The sequence below is a fragment of the Pinus tabuliformis genome, chromosome 2_1 (assembly GCF_031772625.1).
Source record: "Pinus tabuliformis cultivar Carrire ecotype Pingquan chromosome 2_1, CPIR1, whole genome shotgun sequence".
NCBI lineage: Eukaryota > Viridiplantae > Streptophyta > Pinopsida > Pinales > Pinaceae > Pinus > Pinus tabuliformis.
In genome coordinates, this window is record NC_142299.1 from 656,159,815 (window position 1) to 656,182,762 (window position 22,948).

The following is a 22,948-nucleotide window of genomic DNA, read 5'->3' on the forward strand; positions in this document are numbered from 1 at the left end:
TCCAAGCAAAAGCATCCAAGTGGTTTCTTAATAAGCTACACAGTTCTTTCTCCTGAGAGGTGGATAGGTATGAGTTGATTTTCAAGGTTCTTTCTGGGCCAAATTCCATATTTTTAACTCGAAGAGAGGTTGGGTCAGCCACACAGAGATCAACTAAAGTATTGGCTTGGGTTTCTTCCACCATCTCTTCTAATGGCAACACACTGGGGGGTGGATTCTGAATCAAGTTTTCAATAAAATCATCTTCGGTTTGTGGGCCCCTCTTCATGGTAGCTTCCACTGCACACAATGGTGTGGAATAGACTTCATCGTCATCTTCCTCCTCCAACCGGAAAGGTAAATCATTTTCTAACAAAGGTTGGGCAGGAGGATATAGGACTAGCTGCTTGGACATATGCCCATTCTTTATTGTCATGTTCCCAGATCGACAACTAATGTAGGCATCTACAGTAGCCAACCAGGGTCCTCATAGGATGAGAGGATACCCAGTGAGCTTTGCCTTTGGTTGGAGAACCAAGAAATCATCAAGGTACTCCCAAGAATCGATGGAGACCATTACATCTTCCACAATCTCTTCAGGGGTCACGATGGAGCAGTCTGCTAACTGTAGTACTGTTGTGGTCTTTCTCAGGGAGTCGTAAAGGTTGAGCTTGATCATAATGTCCCTGGTCATCACAGTAATGGCAGCCCGTAGATCAATCAAAGTATGGGGGATTATGGTGCCATTGATGTGGACATCGACTACAAGACTTCTAGGGTCTAGATATTTCACACTGATTGCTTGCCCCAACATCAGGTCAGACAGTTGTCCTATGACATTGATAGTTAGAGCATCTCTCTTGTGCCTACCTGGGTAACTGAAGCACTTCTTCTTCATCATCTTTTTGTATATAGGCACATCCTTTATGGCTTGGAGAAGTGTTATCTTTACACATAACTGTTTCAATTCTCCCAGAAGTTCAGTTTCTCCTATGGTAGTTTGTGTTGTTCTAGTTAATCTTTTAGGAAAGGGTTGAATGGATTTTAGTTCACTTTCCTCTTTTTATTCCTCATCCTCCTTAGGGGGAGGCTGGTTATCTAGGAGATCCTTCCCAGATCATAGGTTAATCTCCTGAATCTCCATAGCATAGGTCGAGCATGATGGTTCCACACTACATACCTTTTGGGCCTGTCTGTTATTCAGGTTCGGGTTCGGTTGAGTAGGTATTTGGGGTTGCCTTGGTGGAGCAGGAGGTAATGGTTGTGGTTGAGTAGGTGGTGGAGGAAAAAGAGTGGGAGGAGAGTTGTACTGGGGCTTCCACCACTGATGAGATGCATTCCACTGAGGTTGTGGTGGAGCATAAGAGTGAAATGAATGAGCAACTATTTGAGCATGGTATTGAGATGGATATGACCAAGGGGGGGTGTGGACCAGGAAGGATGAGTAGGGGGACCCCAAGAAGGCATGGAAGTGGCTTGATTCGGGTTGTAATATGATTTGGATGTCCTTTGCATTCCTTGCTGGTAAGGTCTAGGCCCATGTGGCTTCCTATGGTTCATGAAATAGAGTGGTTCAGTGGCTCCTTCGACCCCCTGGTATGTAGCTTTAAGTCTGGGCAAGGAAGGGCTTTGATTCATAGAATGGTCTTCTTCACAGACTGAACACACTTCTATAGAGTTCAATGAACATTCATTCCTAGGATGCCCTCTGGTGCATCTAGGACAAAAAATGGCCAAAGCCCTCTCTGGCTCCTCTTGTTATTTTCATATGCAAGGTATCCATTTGCATGGCAAGAGTCTACCTCATCTTACTCTTGAAAACTTCCAGCAGATTTTCAAATTCACCTCTAAGGGATGAACTAGATGAGGATGTACTGGCTAAGGGTTGACTTCCCCTACCTCTCTTTCTGGCTGCCCTAGAATGGTTTCTAAACACAATGTTTATGTCTTCATAAGGTAGCTGGTAGATGTCCCCCCCCAGCCAACAAATGGAGGGTACCTAAAAGGTCTTCTGGGACTCCTCTGAGGAGGACCAACTTCAGAGATTCGGGGTCAAGTGTGCACCTGACCCTTTTATAATTGAGCTAAAACCTCTCTTCATAATCTTCCAAGGATTCATCACTTCCCATGGTCATTCGGAAGATTTCTTCTTTGGTATCCTTTGACCTACAGTAGTCCCAGTATTTGTTGTTAAAGGCTTACTGCATCTGAACCCAAGTTGTGATGTTGTTTCCAGGTAACTCCATGAACCAGCGCAATGCTGCATCCTTGAGGGTAGAAGGAAATAGTTTCAACTTCTGCTCATCTTCTGCATAGTCATAGGTTCGACAGATCACAGAAAATTCAAACAAAAAGGTATCGGGATCTTCGGTAGTCAACCCATGGAAGTGAGGTAAGGCTGAAGGGCTTATGTTCTTCATTTTAGTGTCTCCATTGGTCTCTCGAATGGGAAAGGTACCCTCTACTCTTTCCCCATTCCCTCTAAAGTTTATGTTTTCAGCCATGGTCTCAGGAGGGATGGTTCCTTCCTCTTCTTCTACTATAGGATATTCGTATATCTCTAGTGGTTCGTCTATAGGTTCTCCTGGATCGCTTCCACTGAAGAAGAGAGAAGGGTGACTTTGTGATGTGGTGGGGGTGTTGGGTAGGAATTTTCCTAAATTATCTCTGTTCCTACAAGGCATGAAAGGAAATCTCTTTTTGGGTGGTTTTTATTTTTCAGCTTGTACTTGCAAGACTGAAATTGATTGAACAAACAAATTGCAACTAACTGAAATGAACTTGCTGAAATGAAAGCAAGGAAATGACTAATCTACTTTTCTGGAATGGAAATTGCAGAATTGAAATGAAAGCGAGGAAATGACTAATCTACTTTTGCTGAAGTGGAAATTGCAAAATTGAAAAGGCTAATCTACTTTTACTGAAATGGAAATTGTAGAATTGAAATGAAAGCAGGAAATGCCTAATCTACTTTGCTGAAATGGAAATTGCAGAATTGAAATGGAAGCAGGAAATGCCTAATCTACTTTTGTGGAATTGAAATTGCAGAATCAAAATGAAACAACTACTCTGCTTTTGCTGAAATAAACTACTTAGCAGAATGTTGCAGTAGAAAATAGAGGAAAAGCAGTAATCACAAAATACTCCGACACTTCCCTGGCAATGGAGCCAAAAAGGTGGTGAGCACCAGTATTGTAACAATAATGCTGCAACTCCTAGGGCTTCCTACTTTACTTTTATCAACCCGATAGTTCGTAACAAACTTGGAAGCACAAGTACTAGCTCTTACTACAGGTTGTCACTTGGTCAGCTGGCGCAAGATCACTAGGAGCTCAAGCTAGCTTCTATGAATTCCAGAAGAAGATTTTAACCATGATGAAAGAAAGCTAACTCTAAATAGGCTATTCTACATGCAGAAAGAGAAGGAAACCTAAAATGTAACAGAAACCCTGGCAAACCCTAGAAAACCCTAATTTATCCAACTAACCCTACTTTTGCAGAAAAATAGATGAAAACTGATGAAATGAGTGCCATTGACTATTGAAAAGGTAAATTGCATTTATTCAATCTACTTCTGAAAAGAAATGAGAAGAAAACATATTTTTGTGCTTTTGAGTGTTTTTATGTGAGATTATTATGCTTGTGATTTATTTGGTTGTGACTGTGCAAAGGTTTGGTGGAAAAGGAAGATGGAGTTGGCTTTTGCAAAGATGGAGGAAGGTGTGAAGAGGTCTTAAGAAGCCCCTAGCACCCTTCTGAATACTTCCATTGCAATCGGATTTTGAAAAACCACTTACAGGGAATTCTACAGGAGGTTGCAGGGGATCTACAAGAGGAGGCCGAGAGCTATTTTTGGAATTTTGAAGGTGGAAAAATGATGGAAATTGGTAACTAAAGGCTAGATGAAGGTGTTGAGGTCTTCGGATCTTGTCAAGGAAGATCAAGAGGGAACATGATGGTTGGATTTCTTCAAATGGCATGAGGGCAGCTTATGGAGAAACACGGAAATTAGGGCAGAATGGTGAAACATTGCGAATGACTTTGGAAATCTATGAGAAGTGAGTTGGTGCTGGCTGATTTATGGATGTATGGTGAGCTGAGGCATCCTGCAAGGCATCTGTACATCTACTTACAAAAATTGATCAAAGAAAGGACCAACTATACCATGAAAACAAAAATTTCTCTAGCTTGACCCAAATTCTGACCTACAAATATAAAATTTTGGATGGTAACCTTTGAATAAAGAAGCATGTAGAGAGATATATTGTAAAAGAACATGAACTGATCTAATCAACTGAATCTGAATCAATATATCAATCTTTTCCAAATCATGTCATCACACTAGAAATTACATGGAAGAGAAAAACCATGTTTTTGGTGGCAGCAGTAGTGCCTTGATCTCAAATCATAGTCCCAGAAAGGGAGAAAGGAGATCAGGGCCTGCTGTTGGCCATTTTGAGTCTTATTATGTCACTGCATTAACATACTTGAGCAACTAAAACAAAAATAGCTAAGCAAACCATCAAAAGCAACCTAATCTAAACAAAGCAAAATGAATCTATGTAACAGAAATTAACTCATGAACTGAAGCAAAAACATATAAGTACAAAGCAAGAGGTGCTGGGTAGCTTGTGTTGGGCCCTAACCCAAGAGCTTCAACGCTCTAAAAGAGATTAGTGTTGGCTCAAAAACTATTTCATCTTCATTATCAAAAATAGCAGTCACATTACATAAACTGTTCTCAAAAAGAAACTTGAAAATGAGCTGAACAAATGTTGCACAAAAGTGTGAGAATTCTACTAGTGACTAGCTAAAATCCAACTAACCTACTGAGGCTCTAAGCCCCCTTATTTATACAAATGGATTCCTCCAACGGTCCTCCTAAAATCAAGGAACTTGGCTAACGAGAACTGAAGATAAACAACAGTTCTTCTTTACTTGCTCGACTGTCCCTTGGATACATCAATGTGGACCTTTGTGCTCCGAGTTGCTGATGGAGGATTCAAGGAAAGGGGTCATAAATGAAGGAGACACCACCCTAGAAATCCTCTTCCCTATTTTCCTCAAGTATTTGCTACCATTTGCTCATAAATCCCTTGACTTTTGTCCAAAATTGACCAAAAAATCTGCATAAAGCACACATTAGACTACATGGCAAAATGACTAACCCAATTCACTCTATTAGCATAAATATATTCAAAAAAATGCAATAAACTAATGAGATTGGTGGATTAATTCGAATTAAGAGGCAAAATGAGCCCATATAATTAGCCATTTCTGCGGCTCATCACATAGCGACCATTGTGCCACCTTTCATTGAAATTTTTTTCTTTGATCCCCTTCTCTTCCTTAATTAGGTCAAGCTCATAGTTAGTTGCTAAACCCTTCTCCCCCCCCCATTGACTTAACCTCAGGTCCAATTCATGAACCCTTTTAGCATAAATAAATGAATAACATGGAACTGAATCCAGCTTCTAAAATTCCTCTTGAACTTCCCCTTGTGAACCATGTAGGTTTTCAATGCCTTGGGATAGTCAAAGGATTTATAGAAATTGTCTATGAAATCTTGACAAAATAGATTGGAAATAATGGTCTAGTCCCTAATCAATCAATCTCGATCTTAATTGACAAATACACAAGTCCTAGTTTGACTCTATCTTAAATAAGGAGCTCTGAAACCATTCTATTTTTATCAGTGAGTCTACACTCTAGAATATCTCTAAATACAAAACGATTAAAATCTAGGGTCATTAATTTATCATTTTCAATTTTGTTGAACTGAGAGCTTTATTTTCCAATTCAAAATAAGAATCTAATATGAAGAAATGTGTAATTTTATCTACTAGTGAATGCTTAAAAAAAAATTATGTTCTAAATAGAAAAATAATATTAATTATAATTAAAACAAAATGAATATAGAAAAAAAATTGTATGAGTATTCTATTTTTTAAAATTATTTCAAGAAAAAATTAAAAAAATTATAGTTAAATTTTTATTTATTCTCATATATATTTTATTTATTTAACATTTAAAAATATAATTTAAACCATAAAAAATAAAAAATTGTACCTCAGAAAATTTACAAGAGGTTTCGGAAATACATACAGATTCAGGATGTTTTTGAAATACATGCAGATTCAGCTAGAATACAAGTGATCTTGAATCTACAAAACCTAGCAATATGCCTGTTACTGGATTGTCGACCAAACATTAATCAGTTTCTCAAAAAACACAACCAAGATAGCCAATCATCTTCATGATTCTTATCTTTTTCTTCATTCAAATCCACATCGAAGTCAAAGTCCAAATTCATCCGCTGAACGAGGTGTCCATCCTCACACAGTCCTGGCTACGTTTGATCCTCTTTCACATTGGGAGGAAGTCGGAGGTCATCATCAGAAGCATTCTATAGATAATTCATATAACTCATCAATCCTTCATCTCCTTCTTTTTCCTTGAATCCTGCGTTCCAATTTTCTACATTATTGGAATCGCTTGTTGTGGATTGGGCATCATCTGCAGAAAATAATTGGCATTGTACTGACTTGTTAACTTTGACAGAATGAGAGTTGCAGTTCTCAGAGCTTAAATAAGAATCGAAGTCATAGATTTCCTCCATGAAATGATCATTAGCTTCATGGATAAAATTCCATTGATTCTTGGATTCGTTAAAACAATCTGGAATAGTCCAGTAATATGTCCCCATTTCTTAATCCCAGTATCCACAGAAATTTTGGCCTTAGTGGAATAGGAAATCCGGAGACGTATTGCTTCGAGGATTCTTAGACATGAAACCCCATATAGACATAGAACCCTTAGAATTTCTCTAATTCATGATATCGTGCCACTTTATTTGGAACGCAATTTATTTATCGATCCTTGTCTACAGATTTTGGACTCTGTGGAGGCTGTTGTCAGCTGACTCGGTCCTAGGCATAGAATTTGAGTTCTCTTCACCCTCTGATAAGAAAATTTGATGGGGGCTAGATGGTTTTCCTTGGCTGAAGAGGGTGGGATGTTTTCCTTCCCTTTTATTTTAAAATTATTGTAAATTATTATGGTGAATGTATTTCAATTTCAAAGTTAACATTTTACAACAAATAAAGTGGGAATTTGATAATCTTAATCCATATGCTTCACACATTAAAAATTATAGTCTCTCACTAAATTCACTAAATTCAATTCTATAGCAACTAACATTATACTAGCACAATTATATTTATTTAAATTTAGACTAAATTCACTAAATTCAATTTTAATAGCAACTAACATTATACTAACACAATTATATTAATTTAAATAAATTTAGTTCTATAGTAACTAACATCATACTAGAACAACCACTACATCTATTTAAATAGATGTTTTTGGTATACTCCAATAATATATCAATCAGTCACATCCACAACTACATTAGTACATATTACATTAATAAATGTGATTGAAATACTCACTTAGTTTTTTTTTTACACTATCACAGAGAGAACCGTTATACATCATATTAACAAAACTTTAGTGATTATAATGTCTCAACAAATTCAATTCCATAGCAACTAATATCATACTATCACAACCACATTTATTTAAATAAATGTGGTTGGTATATGCCAATAGTATTATCTTCAATATGCTTGATTGATTAAAAATTATAATCTCTCACTAAATTCAATTCCATAGCAAGTAACATCATACTATCACAACCACATCTATTTAAATAAATGTGGTTGATATACGCCAATAGTATATCAATCAATCACATCCACAACTACATTGGTAAATGTGATTGAAATACTCCGTAGTTGTTTTTATTACACTATTTTTGTTTAGCATTAGTTGTTGTTGTTGTTATTTTTATTATTATTATTATTATTGTTAAACATAATCGATACTTTGTATTCAATATATGGAATTCATGGCCAAAGCCGTTTTACATCATTAACAAAAATTTCTTCATACATAGCATATGTTTCCGTGTCCTAGTATAGTCTCAAAATGGATACTTTCTATTCAAAATCTAGAATTCACGGCCAAAACCATTTCACATCATATTAACAAACTTTCTTCATACATAGCATACGTTTCCATGTCCTAGTATAGCCTTGAAGCTATTTTTTTCTCCTGCTAGCCTTATATACGATTAAAAAGAATTGAAATCTATCATAGATCTAGAACTATGGTCCTAATAACAAAATACATTGACAAATCATAAGTAAACATTATCCTAAGTTGAGCTTCCCCTCGTCCTCACAAATGGTGTTGCCTCGACTGCTTGGTCCTGCACCAATGTCGCCAACTCCTCCATCTCTCTGAAGTTGGGCCACAACCTCCTTTGGGAGTCCTATAATTATCTCCTTGACCTCGACAAATATGTTGTCACTAATCAACTCGGAATTAGTGGAGAGGAGGCTTGTTTCCATGTTCACAATTTTTCGCTCCAAGGTCGCCTCCAGAACCTCCAATTTGTCTTTGATTCTCTCGACATTAGCGGTTCAATCCTTCTACAATAGTTCCATGTGATAGGTGATGAGGTTGAGTCTCTCCATAATCAACTTAAACGGAAATTTGGGAGCCTGCTTCAAACGCGCCATCTACTCCTTGGAAGGTTTCCCACCATGACCTCCCGATGTACTCATTTATGTGATCAACCATTCCTGACTTCTATGACCACTACTCATGAAGCCTTTAACTACAGGAGTCATAACAGAGGGTGGTGGCACCTTATATAAACCACAGTCTCACATCACACAAAACTCCGCTACTCATGTCATTATCCCATGGAGATCCTCGAGTCGCAATCCTTTTGAATAACCATTTTGTCCCAAGGATCTGGTGAACCATGTCCTCAGGAAATTTATAGCGGGATTCCTCCTCACCATTAATTCTCTTTCTATTCCCGGTCCTAAAAATTCTCTGAAATGATGATATTCTCACATCCTCCAAACTCCACTTTGATATCCACTTGCAATCATATGATGTGTTGTCCTAGAGATCCAGGGGATCGCCATGCATCCCAAGTAGACTCCACCTATATATCCCTCTGTGATCTCTCCTCTATGTCGTCCCTTCGACTCTGAGAGCCATGGAAATAATTATTACCACTTTGACCCACATTAATTTATGGTATTGGAAGCTAGCCATCGTTTCTCCCATTCAACTCATATCTCCCTACTCCAAAAAGGACACCATGATTTTCCATTTCATCGGCAGCCAAGTTCAAGTGTCATAGAACATGATGTAAGTAGTGTTGCTCAATTTTTTCCATTTGATAATTAATTTGTTTGAGGATGAGTGAATTGTTGTCCATGGAGTGAACATTTGAGATTATTATTATGACCAACATGGAGTCCCCAACTATGTTTACTCTCTTTATTTCGAGAGTGATAGCAAGACCCAAGCCCTTCCACAAGCTGATGAGCTCCACCTTATTATTGGTGATCGCTCCCAATCCCATGCATATTTGGTCTCCAAATGTTCCTTGGGGCTATAGAGGACCCCTCCCACTCCTATCTTATTATTATTATTATTATTATTAAATTAAAATTGAATTAAAATTTAAAAATATCTTATCATTGATAAAAAAATATATATCATAATTATTTATCATCATTTTTTACTTCTATATTTTATTATTATTATTAAATCATAATTTAATTAAAATTGAAAATTGAAATTTAAAAATATATTCATTAGTATTCATATAATAAATAGTATTTAATTAATATATTAATTATTATTTTGATTATGAATTTGTTTATTCAGATGGTCGGATTACCAACTTGACAACTCACCTATACCATATTTATTGCTCATGATTCACTTCTTTGTAAATCAGTCTTGATGACGAGTCTTGGTCTAGATTCGAAACGTTGACGAATTAAAGATGAAGACTGTGGAATATCCGAATTCAGTTTCTCGAAAACCACACCACAAAAATCTACAAACCATTAATTTGTTTATTATTAATATTATTGATTAATATTATAATTCTTTTCATCAACATTAATATATTAAATAACTATAATTATTATCATTTAAATTAAATTATTATTACTAATTTATTAAAAATTATTATTATTATTATTATGATAACGTTCTTTCTATAATCACTAATATATTAAATAATTTTAATTATTATAATTTAAAATATTTTTCTTAAAATTTCTTTATATATTTATCATTGTTATTACTATCATTAATATATTTACTATAATAATAATTATTATTATCATTAGTATTATATTTATCATTATTATTAAAAGCCCATAAATAAAACTAAACCCTAAGGAATTTTTTTTTGAACTTCTAAAAATATGAAAAAATTCCAGAATAAATAGTAATTTTTTAGAACATCTAAAAAGAATTGCAACATTAAAACTAAAAAAAAATAAAAAAATTACAACATATAAAACATAAATTAAAAAAAATAGATGTAAGTTGGAGGTCGGAAGTTGGGGGTGAGACCTTTCTATTTCACAAAATGCCACTGACGTTCCAAACCTTCTGACAACCATCTTAATTGGGGTCAGGACACACTTCAGAATAGATTTAAAGAACAATCTTCTATCTTGACATCCTGATTACCAACTTCCCTCTTCTGCTGACCTCCCGACTCTCGACTTCCATCTTAGCCCGACTATGTTGTGTGTTGAGGTCACGTTATCTGCTGCAATATACATGATATGAAGACCATCTCAACTTCTAACTACCTAAGTGGCAACCCCTTTCCGAGGTTAGAGGCTGGGCCTTTCTATTTCATAAAAATAATTGACAACTCCCTGACATTCTGACTCTCGACTATACCGGCATGGGACGACATACCCAAAAAAATGAACTTTGTTGTTCTCCATGCTCAACCCCCTGACTACCAACCTCAATCATACCTTGACCACGTTGAAGGCTAACATCACAGTCAATATTCAGTTAAAGTCCAATTTAACAACATTGCAGCTTCCGACTACCCGTCTTCCTTGCTCTCTAAATAGTAATAAAATACATTATATTTCGTTATACGTCCCAGTCATAATTATCATTCAAGTTTCTCTACTTTTATTTCTAAAACAAACTCTGAAATAGCAACCCATTATTTGAAAAAAATATTCTCCCAACTCCCACCATGAAACCTCGCCTTAATTTTCACACGCAAGTATTTGAAATGTCTTGTCACTTTAATGAATAATTAACACGTTTAATGTGAAGTTATTGTTGGACATTCCAATAATTTCCACTAAATTTAACAACTTTCCTTCTTTTTGCTCTATATGTTTCACTCTCTTCTCCACACCCTATTTACAGTAGTTTTCTTAAACTTATCCCTCATTAGAAATTATCAACTTCAAATTCATTTCAACCCTTCTGAATTTAGGTAAACATTCATTGTCATACATAATTGCACCAGTAAATTTGATATATCTCATAGAAATCTCATTTTTTTATTCATTTTCAAGACACAACATGGGAAATATAGTTAAATCTATGATGTCAAAGTAGGCCCTAAAATATATCAAGGAATGCCTAAAGGGAGTAGAAAATCTTGAACTAGAAGTCTGAAATGTCAACAAAGCTCTCATCTTTGACACCACCTACAAAACAAAAATGGCAGGTATGATGAAGTGGGAATAAATTTATAATTTCTTTTAGAATAGAATCTGGTTAAATTCTAAAACTCCAACTCAGGACGAAAACACTTAGTTTGAAAAAATTATAGGTACAGAACTGCAAATAGTTGTTGCTAGAGCCAATTTTTTTTGTTATTGAGGCATGATTGCATGGGACCTGTGACATATGGATTTTCCTACCCATAGTATGCTAGACTGCAACAATAATGTTATATTCTCTTAGAATTTGTAATTACTTTAAAAAATTTACAAGATTAGTCCCCCCGAAGTCTTCATGAACACCTAATTTCTTGATAACTTCAACAACGCAATGTTCATGAAGTGTGAAGGGAATTATCACAAAATTGTGAAAAAATTGTTACGAGAAGATAGAGAATGCTTCAAACTTAAGGCATCAAAATAATATCCAGTCACCATTTTTAAAAGACCTATTAGGCTCCTCTTCAAACTGTTTTCCCGTCTATATGGAGAGACATACCTTGAGCATTGCAAATTGCAATGGATTGCTTTAATGCACAACCTAGTCAATGACTCAAAGAGTTTTAATTGGGCCAAAATTCTTTCTCAAAATTTAACAGATGCCCTTATGTTTTCCATTTTGTCTCCTCTAACATATGATCAACTCTCTTGCATGTCAACCTACATTATTGATATTATAATTGCTTATGTTTTGTTTCCTCTGATGAAATGGAATTACCCAACTGAGCAAGAACTCCCTATTTAGAATTATTCCCCTATTTTTTCGGAAAGTAGCTTTAAATTTCACTTTTATGACATTTTTTATTATGTGGTGACCCCTTTCCATCAGATTTTGTTTGGAGAAAACCCTCCCATGATTAGTGGTGTCCTTAAAGAGTCCTTACATTAAATAAGAGACTAGTTCGTGGAAGAATTATTCACATATATCAGAGTCTATGGAAGTGAAGTTGGCCCTCATCTTCGTCTTAGATATATTCCAGAGAAGCTAGCTTTAAGAGAGGTAACCAATCAAACTTCCTTGAATGGACAAGCTTGGAAATTGAGCAAACTTCATAAGAAAATCTGGCCAAACTTCCCAATTAACTTTGGAAACTTTTTTCTCAAGGACCAAGGACATGCATTTAAGGAGGACGAAGAACTCAAACATGTTTGTTTTTATTCATTGCCCCTTCATCAATATGAACCTTGGGGAATCATCAATAACCATTATAGTATTGTCAACTACATCAAAACATACGCACACTGACAACCTCTCTTTGATAAAATTTTCATTAATTGATAATTTTCACCATTTTTTGAAAGATGGAAGCTATTGTATATGGATTATAGAAGTAAAATGCAAGAGTTTAGATAAACGCTTTATGAGGACTTCCTTAACCAGAAGAGTCTTCATCAAATTATTGTAATTGAAGAGATCAAATCTATTAAGATTCTGAAATACAATTTCAATGGAATTATTTCAAAGTCATTTTCCTCCTTTGCAAAAATGGAAGAAACCCAACTTGAAAATGATCCTAATGTTTGTTTTATAGCTCTGGAGACAAGCACAAAAAACGAAGGAACGCATAAAGAAAAAGAGTTGGATATCAAAATAGACCAATGGGCTCAAAAGAGCACAAAAGTCACAAGTCAGGGAAAGGAGAGACCAAACAAATAAAATCCAACACAAAAACAAAGTTCCTCTGGAAACAATGTCATTGTTATTGACAACCTAGATGACACCACCAAGGCACATACAAAGTCATAGAAAATTAATGATGAACTCAAATATATGCAGATTGACATAAAGAAAGAAGAGAAAATTATGATGACCCATGTGTCAACATTGACTACTTTTCTAGTAGAGAAAAAGAGTTTCTTTAGCAGCAAGAACAAAGTACCCATATATCTATTCCACAAACTTCTCATGACACATTGAGGAATCCAATTTATATGAAAATAAATCTCGTGTGTTTTTTATTTAAACATGTCACTGAAGTACAAATTTTCGTGCAACTATTCCACCCTAACTAGGTATTACTTTAATTCTCAAACCATGTCATTTGTTATAAGAATGAAGAAAAGAAAGCTTGACAGTTTCAAAATCATTTTAGAATCTAGTTGGAAAGAAACAAGAAATATTGAGGAAAAAGATAAAGAATCCTCCTAAGATCTAGGAGACTTTGTTAATTACAACCAACACCACATTGGCAAACTTTCTACTGCCTACAAGGAAGGTTTGCAAAAGATAAAACATATGGAAAGTGAAATTGAGAAAAGAAAAGCTTTCAGTGAATAAATTTGGCACAACCATTCCACAATGCTTGTAGGCGGACTTGCCATTGAAAGATAGAACTTGCAGAATTAATACCAACTTTTTTTTAATGAGTCGAAACTTAAACACTCCACAGAGATGTAGCTAATCGAAAATTCACATGCACAACATATTTGAATATTGAGGGTAGAATGTGATAATGACATTCTAAGCATGACGACAACAATGAAGGAATAAATTAAAACTCTTAAGTTTCAATCAATTTAAATTCATGAATTAGAGAATACTCTGGAGATTTTTAAGGTGCAAGTAATAGTGACCAGTGAAATATTGACGAAAGACTAGGCTAAGTTATATAAAGAAATGGGCAAAATTTGCAGATTTTTTCAACAAAATATGGATCTTGACGAGAGAATAGAATCTTTGGTGGAAAATGACAAGTACGTCAAAGAAAAATTCACATAAATTCTTAAATGGGAAAAATAGTTCCATCCTAACAACGTCTCAAAAGTCTCCAAACGGATAAAAGACTATTTTTTGCTTCTTTGAGTCAACGACAGTTTGAGGAAAAAGAAATCAAAGAATGCATCAAAAGGAACATTGAACATTGTCTATCAGCGTGGGAGATGGCAGTAAATTTTATAGAGAAATTCGATGTGTAAGAATGGAAACCATTAAAAGATGCAAAACCTGAGTCAATGCAACATAATCTCAAAAACAATGCCACATATGACTAGAGAGACACAGACAACCTCAAAACCTAGAATCAAGAAAACTTTCAGAGATTTCTGCAATTTCCCTTCAAGTAGATCAAACTCATTTATAAATTTAGAATCAAGTACAAAAAAAAAGAAAAGAGTTGTGTAGAATTTGATATCGATGTACGAAGTGAATATTACTCATTTTCATCATATCCACTTCCCAACAATTTCTCAGTTGTTCTTAGATTGGGCTCTGTTCTTCAAGCAAATCACACCGCATTTTCTCAACATGAAAGCAAAAGACTGAGATGAGTAGGACAAAGCTTGAAGGTCCTATGAGATTCCCCTAAACAAAATCCTTTCAGGAAGGATTAAAATTCCAGAGGAGGGTTTGCGCCTTTTTGTAGACAAATCTTACATATTTTCTGATTCTAGACTATTAAAGAAAGTTTCCTTTTATTCAATGCTATATATATGAGTTCTTACATTAGAGTAAGGGTCTGTATGTTAATGTGTTAGATGATCCAAAAATAAAATATTATCATAGGTTATAAAGTTGGAAAAAAATAATTATTAATTTAAGATATTAAATTAATAATTATTATTCTAGAATATTTAATTATTTAATGGAGACATTTAGAATTAGTATATTGTTGTAACAAGATATGACTCTACAAATGTGTTGTATTTTAGGCTCTATTTTAGGAGATTTGTTAGCAAGTTGTTTGAATAGCATTTATTGTAAGTGGACACTTGTTATTTAATAAGTGATCAATAATTAGAGGTAGTTAGGACATTTTAGCTTATAAATAGGTCATTGCAAGAGTGTTTTGTTGTTCGGGTGTAAACTCTTGCAAAATCAATAGGTAATTGTTTTTTCCTAATTATTAAAATTACATGTCTGAGGACACTTCCACCATTATTGTTGTATCGGAGCTCCAGTAATGCTACAGTGGATGTGAGGAGGAGATTCCATCTCTACAAGTTCTTGGAAAACTCCATTAAATTGATCAACAAATGATTGGTATGGAAATTGTCCAGTTTTGTGTTAAAAAAAAGAAAAAAAAATCTTATTGATTTTAAATTTTTAATTTGCAAATCAATTTTTTCTTTATTATAAGATTTCTTTCACTACTATTCATGTTTCGTCATCCCCATGCTTTTTTTACCAAGGAAATGCCAAAACAGTAAGCAAATTCAGTAAAAAATTTATAAACAATATCATCTCCTCGAACAAAAGAACTTGCGCCTCTCTTAGCTAATTCAGTGTCCTCGTTCCCAAGCTGGACCATTCTATCTGCCAGTCGTTTTACCTCTTTTTCCTTGGCAATGTGGTTTCAATCCACTCTCTTCATTTACCAAAATCCGCTCTCTTCATTTACGACCAGAGAAACACAGATCTCAACCTTGATGAATTCTGGTTTTTTGAAGCCCTACATTTTCCTCAGCCATTGCTCTTTCTGGTTTAACTTTACCAATGCAGAAATGCAGATCTCAAAACCCACTTTCTTACACACTAATAGAACACAACCAAATCTTCAGCCAGTCTTCCATTGCTTATCACCATAGCTATGCCAGCTTCTCAAAATCAATGAAACTCGAGACAAAAGTTTCACGTTTCACACCAACAAGATTCAAACTCCAGACCTCAAGGCACAAAATTACTTTAGTCTGCCATTAGTCGGACATCTGATTCAACTGAAAAATAAGTGCAAGATTTGCGTGGCTGAAAAGGGTATAGTTGTAGAGATTAGCCTCGCAGATAACCCTAATCTCATGAGACCGATTTTGCCATTTTTAAACCAAAGAAACCCAACCAGCAAGCTAGCTTGAGCCAACCAGCTAGCCTACCAACGTGAGCCAGCTAGCCAACAAGATGCCACTATGAGCACAGCCAGCCAACATGAGCATAGCCAGCCAGTGTGAGCTAGCCAGCAAGCAGTGTGGAAGCCAACAAGACAGTGTGAGCTAGTAAGCAAGCTAACGTGCAGAAACTGAATGCGTGGACATTGCCAAGTTGAAAATATATCAGGAAAATAGATTGGAGATAAGTGGCTGAATGGGTTAAAAATTTTGTGTTGTGTGTACATATTGGGTGCTGTGTGCTGAGGTTTTTTTTTTTTTAATTAAGTGTGTGCTTTTAATTTCAAAAAAGGGAGATACACATTAAATTGCCTCCATTTTTTTTAAATGCAAGTTTTAGAGACTTTCATAAAGTCCTTTTAAATGAATGAGAGTTTTAAAAGAACTTAAGGATGGTTTGTAATTTGGAGAGATAATTTTTTTTTTAATAGTTTGTAATTTGGAGAGATAAGGTTTTTTTATATTTTGTAATTTGTAATTTGGAGAGACAAGGAATTTTCTCTTATTTGTAAAATAGTATTTTTGGAGAAATAAGGTGTGAGGGGTTATTTGTAAATGTTTAGGGCAGTAAATTTTTTGGAGTAATAAGGAGATTTTATTTGTAATTTGTTTTTGGAGAGAAAAGTGTGGCATTGTAACTTAAAGTAATTTTACTTTGGGGGGGGTAACATTTTTTTTTACTAGGTTTTGCAAGAGCATCATTGTAAAAGTCAAATTTTGAAAGATACCTTGTAAATATTTGAGAAATTGACTAGAGCTAAGTGCAAAGCTCAGTCATTTTTCTCCCATTTCAACGACTATACGAGGGTTAAGGCTAAGCCTTGATAGATCATTTTTGCATTGTGTGTTGCATGTTGTGCTGCCCATCTTGTTTTTTTTTTGAGATTGATTCTTGGTGCGAAGCTTCAACACTACAATGTCAAAGTTGATTAATTTTTTTTCTGATTCCCACAAACTTGAAGGTACAAAATCTTATAAAACATGGCAACGCCTCATCGAAAGCACTCTCATTTATAATGAATTGTGGTAGGGTATATGTGATGGTGATATTAAGCCAAATAAACCCACAGATGCAGCTGCACTAGAAAAATGGGAAGTTAAGAATTCCAAAGCATTAGCTCTCATTAAATCTTCTGTCAATGATGAAATGTATGTCCATATAGAAAATGCTACAGATGCATGATCCGCTTTGAGAACTTTTAAAGACTTCTTTGATACTCAGCCTGAATCAAAGAAAGTTGATCTACAATTAAAATTGTCGCAACAAAAATTGACTGAAGGAGGTGATGTTCTTGAATATATATCAAGACTTAAGAATATTAGGCAGGAAATCATTAATGACAGGTTTCTAGTAGTAGATGATAGTTTTATGGTCACAATTTTAATTGTTGGACTTCCTTCTTGCTACACACATTTTTTGGAGACTCTACAATTAACTGGAAAGTTAGAGAAACTAAAGTTTGATGAGCTTTGCGAAATGTTGACCAACATGATAAAACCTTTGGGAAGAAAAAGAAAGTTGGTGAAGATGTCTTTTTCATAGAGGCCAGCACTAGTAAATCACCAACTGACAGTTCTAGAAAAAGAGGCAGAGGGAACTTTAATTAGAATCAAGCAACACATAATGTACAAAGTCGAGGTTAAAGACAAAGCAGAGGAAACAACTTTAATAGAGGCAACAGTTTAGGCAAGAGTAATTTTCAAGGTAGAGGAAACAATCAAGGAAGAGGTTATTTTCAAGGACAAGGAAATAATAATGAAGGTAGAGGAAAACCTCAAAATAGAAGTCAAAGCAGAGGCAGAGGAAAATTTTCAGGAAGAGGAAGAGACTTAAGTCAAATTATGTGTTGAAGATGTAACAAAGTTGGACATTAAGCTGAAGATTGTCAAAATTCTCTTAATAAAATTCCCTAGTTTCATCAGCACTCAGCACAATTTGCAAATGATCAATATGATGGTAAATCAGAATATGTTTTTACTTCCTCGCCGACATTACAACTTTCATCTCATCTTAGAAGTGATGATGAAGATGCCTAGATCTTGGATTTAGGGGCAACTCTGCACATAACTTGTCGACATGATTTTTTTTGGCATTTTCAAGATTGCCAACTTAATTCCATTTTTCTTGCAGATGATTTAAAAAATACACCTTATGGAAAAGGAGTAGTTAAATTTTTTCTCCCTGGCATTGGAGAAAAAATGATTTCAAATGTATGGTATCTACCAGCCTTTAAGAAAAATTTGTTGTCTTTAATCATGATTCGACAAGCAGAACATTAGGTCATTATGGAAGATGGCCTAGTTAAGATTAATTCAATCAAATAGAGCTTGAAAACTGTGATGGCAAGTTATGAAGATGGAAAATTGTTAAGGATGAAAGGGAAAATTATTCCAAGGCATTCTGATTTTGCAGGAGCAGTAACTACAGGAATTTCACCTATAAGATTATGGCATGTAAGATATGGATATTTAAATTTTGATAGTCTTTCTCAATTGCACAAACAGGGGATAGTTAAAGGACTTCCCACTTTCAAAAAGGAAAATGCAAAATGTGAAGCTTCCATTAACAGAAAACAAAGTCGAGAAATCTTTCCAACAAGTTCATGGCGTTCAAATAGGCAGCTACAACTAGTTCACAGTGATGTTTGTGGACCACTACAGACTTCATTTGGTGGTCGTAAATATTTCTTACTATTCATTGATGATTTCAGTAGAATTACTTGGGTTTATTTCTTAAAGCAAAAGTCAGAATCATTTGAAAAGTTTAAAATTTTTCGCCAACTTGTTGAAAATGAAGTTAAAGAAAAGATAGGTACTCTTAGGACAGATAATGCGGGAGAATTCACTTCAAATGAATTCAAAACTTATTGCAGTGATAATGGCAGAAGAAGACATCTTAAAAATGTTTATACTCCACAACAAAATGGAGTAGTAGAAGGAATGAACCGCACCTTGTTAGGAATGGAAAGATCTATGTTAACTTTCAAAAGGTTAAGTCCAACATATTGGGCAGAGCCAATTCATACAGCTGTCTACTTAAGAAATAGGTCTCCAACTGCTTCTTTAGATGGAATCACACCTTATGAGGCTTGGTTTGGTTTCAAACCTCAAGTTAAACATCCTAGAGCTTTTGGATTAGTTTGTTATGCCTTAGTTCCGAAAGAAAAACAAACTAAGCTTGAATCAAGAAGTTTGAAATGCACAATGATTGTCTATTCTGATGAGAAGAAAGGGTACCATCTTTTGACCAATGGAAAATTTATTGTGAGCAGGGATGTAATTTTTGATGAAACAGAGAGTAAGAGTGTTGTATAAACCAAAAGTCTTCTTCAAAAGTTAGAAAATAATGGCAGTAAAAGAAAAGGAAATACGCAAAGTCAACCAAATTCACCAAATTGGTATGAACTTGATTTTCCATCCTCTAAAGATGACTCATCCAATCCATCTACTTCAACAACACCATCTGGAGCTTCTAGCAATTCATCCGCATCTCTAAGAAGCAACAGTTCTTTTGCAGTGATTCTCCACCTCTAGAATCTCCAACTGATCGACGAACATCAGTTTATATTAATCTTCTTCACAATGATGGTGACTTTTTAGAATCTCAAACAACTGAGCAACAACTACCAAAATGGGAAGTTCATCTTTTGAAAGATGTAAATCCTAATGAGCAGAATAAAACAAGCACAAGAAAGTTGCATAGAAGTGAAGGAAATTTTTCCTTGACAACACATGATTTTACTTAACCTTCCACATACAAAGAAGCAGTAAAACATAAAGAATGGCAACAGGCTATGATTGACAAATATCGAGTAGTAATTGATAACCACACTTGGAAACTTGTTGATTGTCCTCAGAATGTTAAACCCATAGGATGCAAATGGGTTTACAGAATTAAGTACAACCAAAAGGGCGAACATGAAAAGTATAAAGCAAGATTTGTCGCTAAAGGTTTTGCGCAGCAGGAAGGCATTGATTATGCAGAAACTTTTTCTCCTACAGCTAAATGGAACACCATCCGATTAACACTTGCATTGGCTGTTGAGAAAGGATGGAAATTTCATCAAATGGATGTGAAAAGTGCTTTTCTCAATGGGGATTTATAGGAATATGTGTATATGAAACAACCGCCAGGTTTTGAAATTGAAGGGCAAGAACATAAAGTCTGCAAATTGATCAAGGCTTTACATGGGTTAAAACAAGCTCCCCAAGCTTGGTATTCAAAAATGGATGAATACCTTAGGAAAGTCGGTTTTCAATGAAGTGAATTTGATGATACTTTGTATGTGTGAAAATAGGGCAAATATTTGTTGATTCTTTTTATGTATGTAGATGATTTGATCATTACTAAAAACAATGATGTTCATATTGCATAGGTGAAAAAGGAGTTACATGCAGGTTTTAAGATGACAAATTTGGGATTACTTCACTACTATCTTGGAGTTGAAGTCTTCTAACATCCACATCATATTTTCATTTCTCAGAGTAAGTATGCAGCAGAGGTTCTTCAACAATTTGCAATGTAGGATTGCCAGCCTGTTCTTACCCCCATAGAGAAAAACTTGAAACTTTCAAAATTTGAAGGGGGGGAAGTTGGACCGTACTACTTACACATAGTTGATTGGCAGCTTGATTTATTTAACAAATACTCACCCTGATTTATCTTATGTAGTCAGTATTCTTTAAGTTTTATGTAGGAACCACAAGACAACCACTGGAATGCAGCCAAAAGAGTTCTTTGATATATCCAAGGAACAAAAGATTTTGGTCTTCTTTACACAAAGACAAAAAAAATTGTACTTGGTGGATATTCAGATGCCGACTTTGTTGGAAGTATTGATGATTGAGCATCAACATCAGGTTACTTAATAAACATGGGGTGAGTAGCAGTATCTTGGAGTTGTGATAAACAAGCTATAGTGGACACTTCTTCATCAGAAGCAGAGTACATTTCAGCATGGGAAGCAGCATGTGAAATTGTTTGGTCGCTCAAAATTTTGCAGGACTTGGGTATTTATCAAGCAGAAGCTACATCATTATTCATTGACAGTTAGTCAGCCATCAAACTTGCCAAGGACCCAGTTTTTCATTCAAAGACAGAGCATGTGGACACCAAGTATCATCATATCAGATCTCTCATTGCCAAAGATGTACTCAAGCCAGTTTATTGTCCTTCTGAAGATCAGATCTCTGACATTTTCATGAAACCATTTGGTAGAATAAAATTTACTAAGTTTAGGGATGAACTTGGTATATGTTGTAATGTATCTTTGGATCATAGGGGGGAATGTTAGATGATCCAAAAATAAAATATTATCATAGGTTATAAAGTTGGAATTAAATAATTTTTAAATTAAGATATTAAACTAATAATTCTTACTCTAGAATATTTAATTATTTAATGGAGACATTTAGAATTAGTATATTGTTGTAACAAGATATGACTCTACAAATGTGTCGTATCTTAGGGTCTATTTTAGGATATTTGTTAGCAAGTTGTTTGAATAGCATTTATTGTAAGTGGACACTTGTTATTTAATAAGTGATCCATAATTAGAGGTACTTAGGACATTTTAGCTTATAAATATCTCATTGCAAGAGTGTTTTGTTGTTAGGGTGTCAACTCTTACAAAATCAATATGTAATTGTTTTTTCCTAATTAATAAAATTAGAGTCTGAGGACACTTCTGCCATTATAATGATGTCCAAGACTTTTAGTTTCCAAAGTATTTTTTGGAGTCAAAGCTTTTTGAAGATGGATACTTGGAATTAAATGCATCTTGTTCCTTTGATCACTTTCATTTCTTAATGGATGTACTTGATCTTTACTTCTTAAGTTTAATGATTTTTATCAATGGTTCCATATTTCCATAATGTGCTCGACAATTTTTCCACATATAATACACCTTGTTTTCTTGCTGAAATCAATTTGAAAGCAATTTATAAAGTGAAAGTTTTCTTCAAAAAAAAACTACCAGTTGGATGTGTACTAACCTATGGGATTCATTCCCACTAATTTCTTTCATTTTTAAATGGATGTATATCACGCTCAACTATTAACTTTATTCATGTATATCTAGGCAGAATATTTCCACATTCTCTTAAATACTCCTTAGGATATGGAAATCTAATTTTTGCCCTTTGTCAAAGAAAATTTCTTTCTGCTTGGTTCATGCATATTTATTTTGCACTCAACCATGTTATTGTAACTACGGTGCACCAAACTACTCATGTTTTGAGATAGTTTCTTTTCAAGTTCCTTATGTTTGCAATTTCATGCAAACATATCTATGCAACAAGGCTTATATTTCCAATAATAAAAACAATGAGGCATAACTTTCTCCAGCAAAAAAGATAGACTTGAATTTGTATTGACCTAAAACATTGATCTCTTGTCATCACTTTAACAAATAATGGATGTATCTTCTACCCAACTCTTAACTTTATCCATGTATGTGTCTAGCTCAATATTAGGATATTCTCCTAAACACTTGTTGGCATATGTTACACTTCTTTTTTTCCCTTGTCAAAGGAAATTATTATATCTTCTCTGTTTC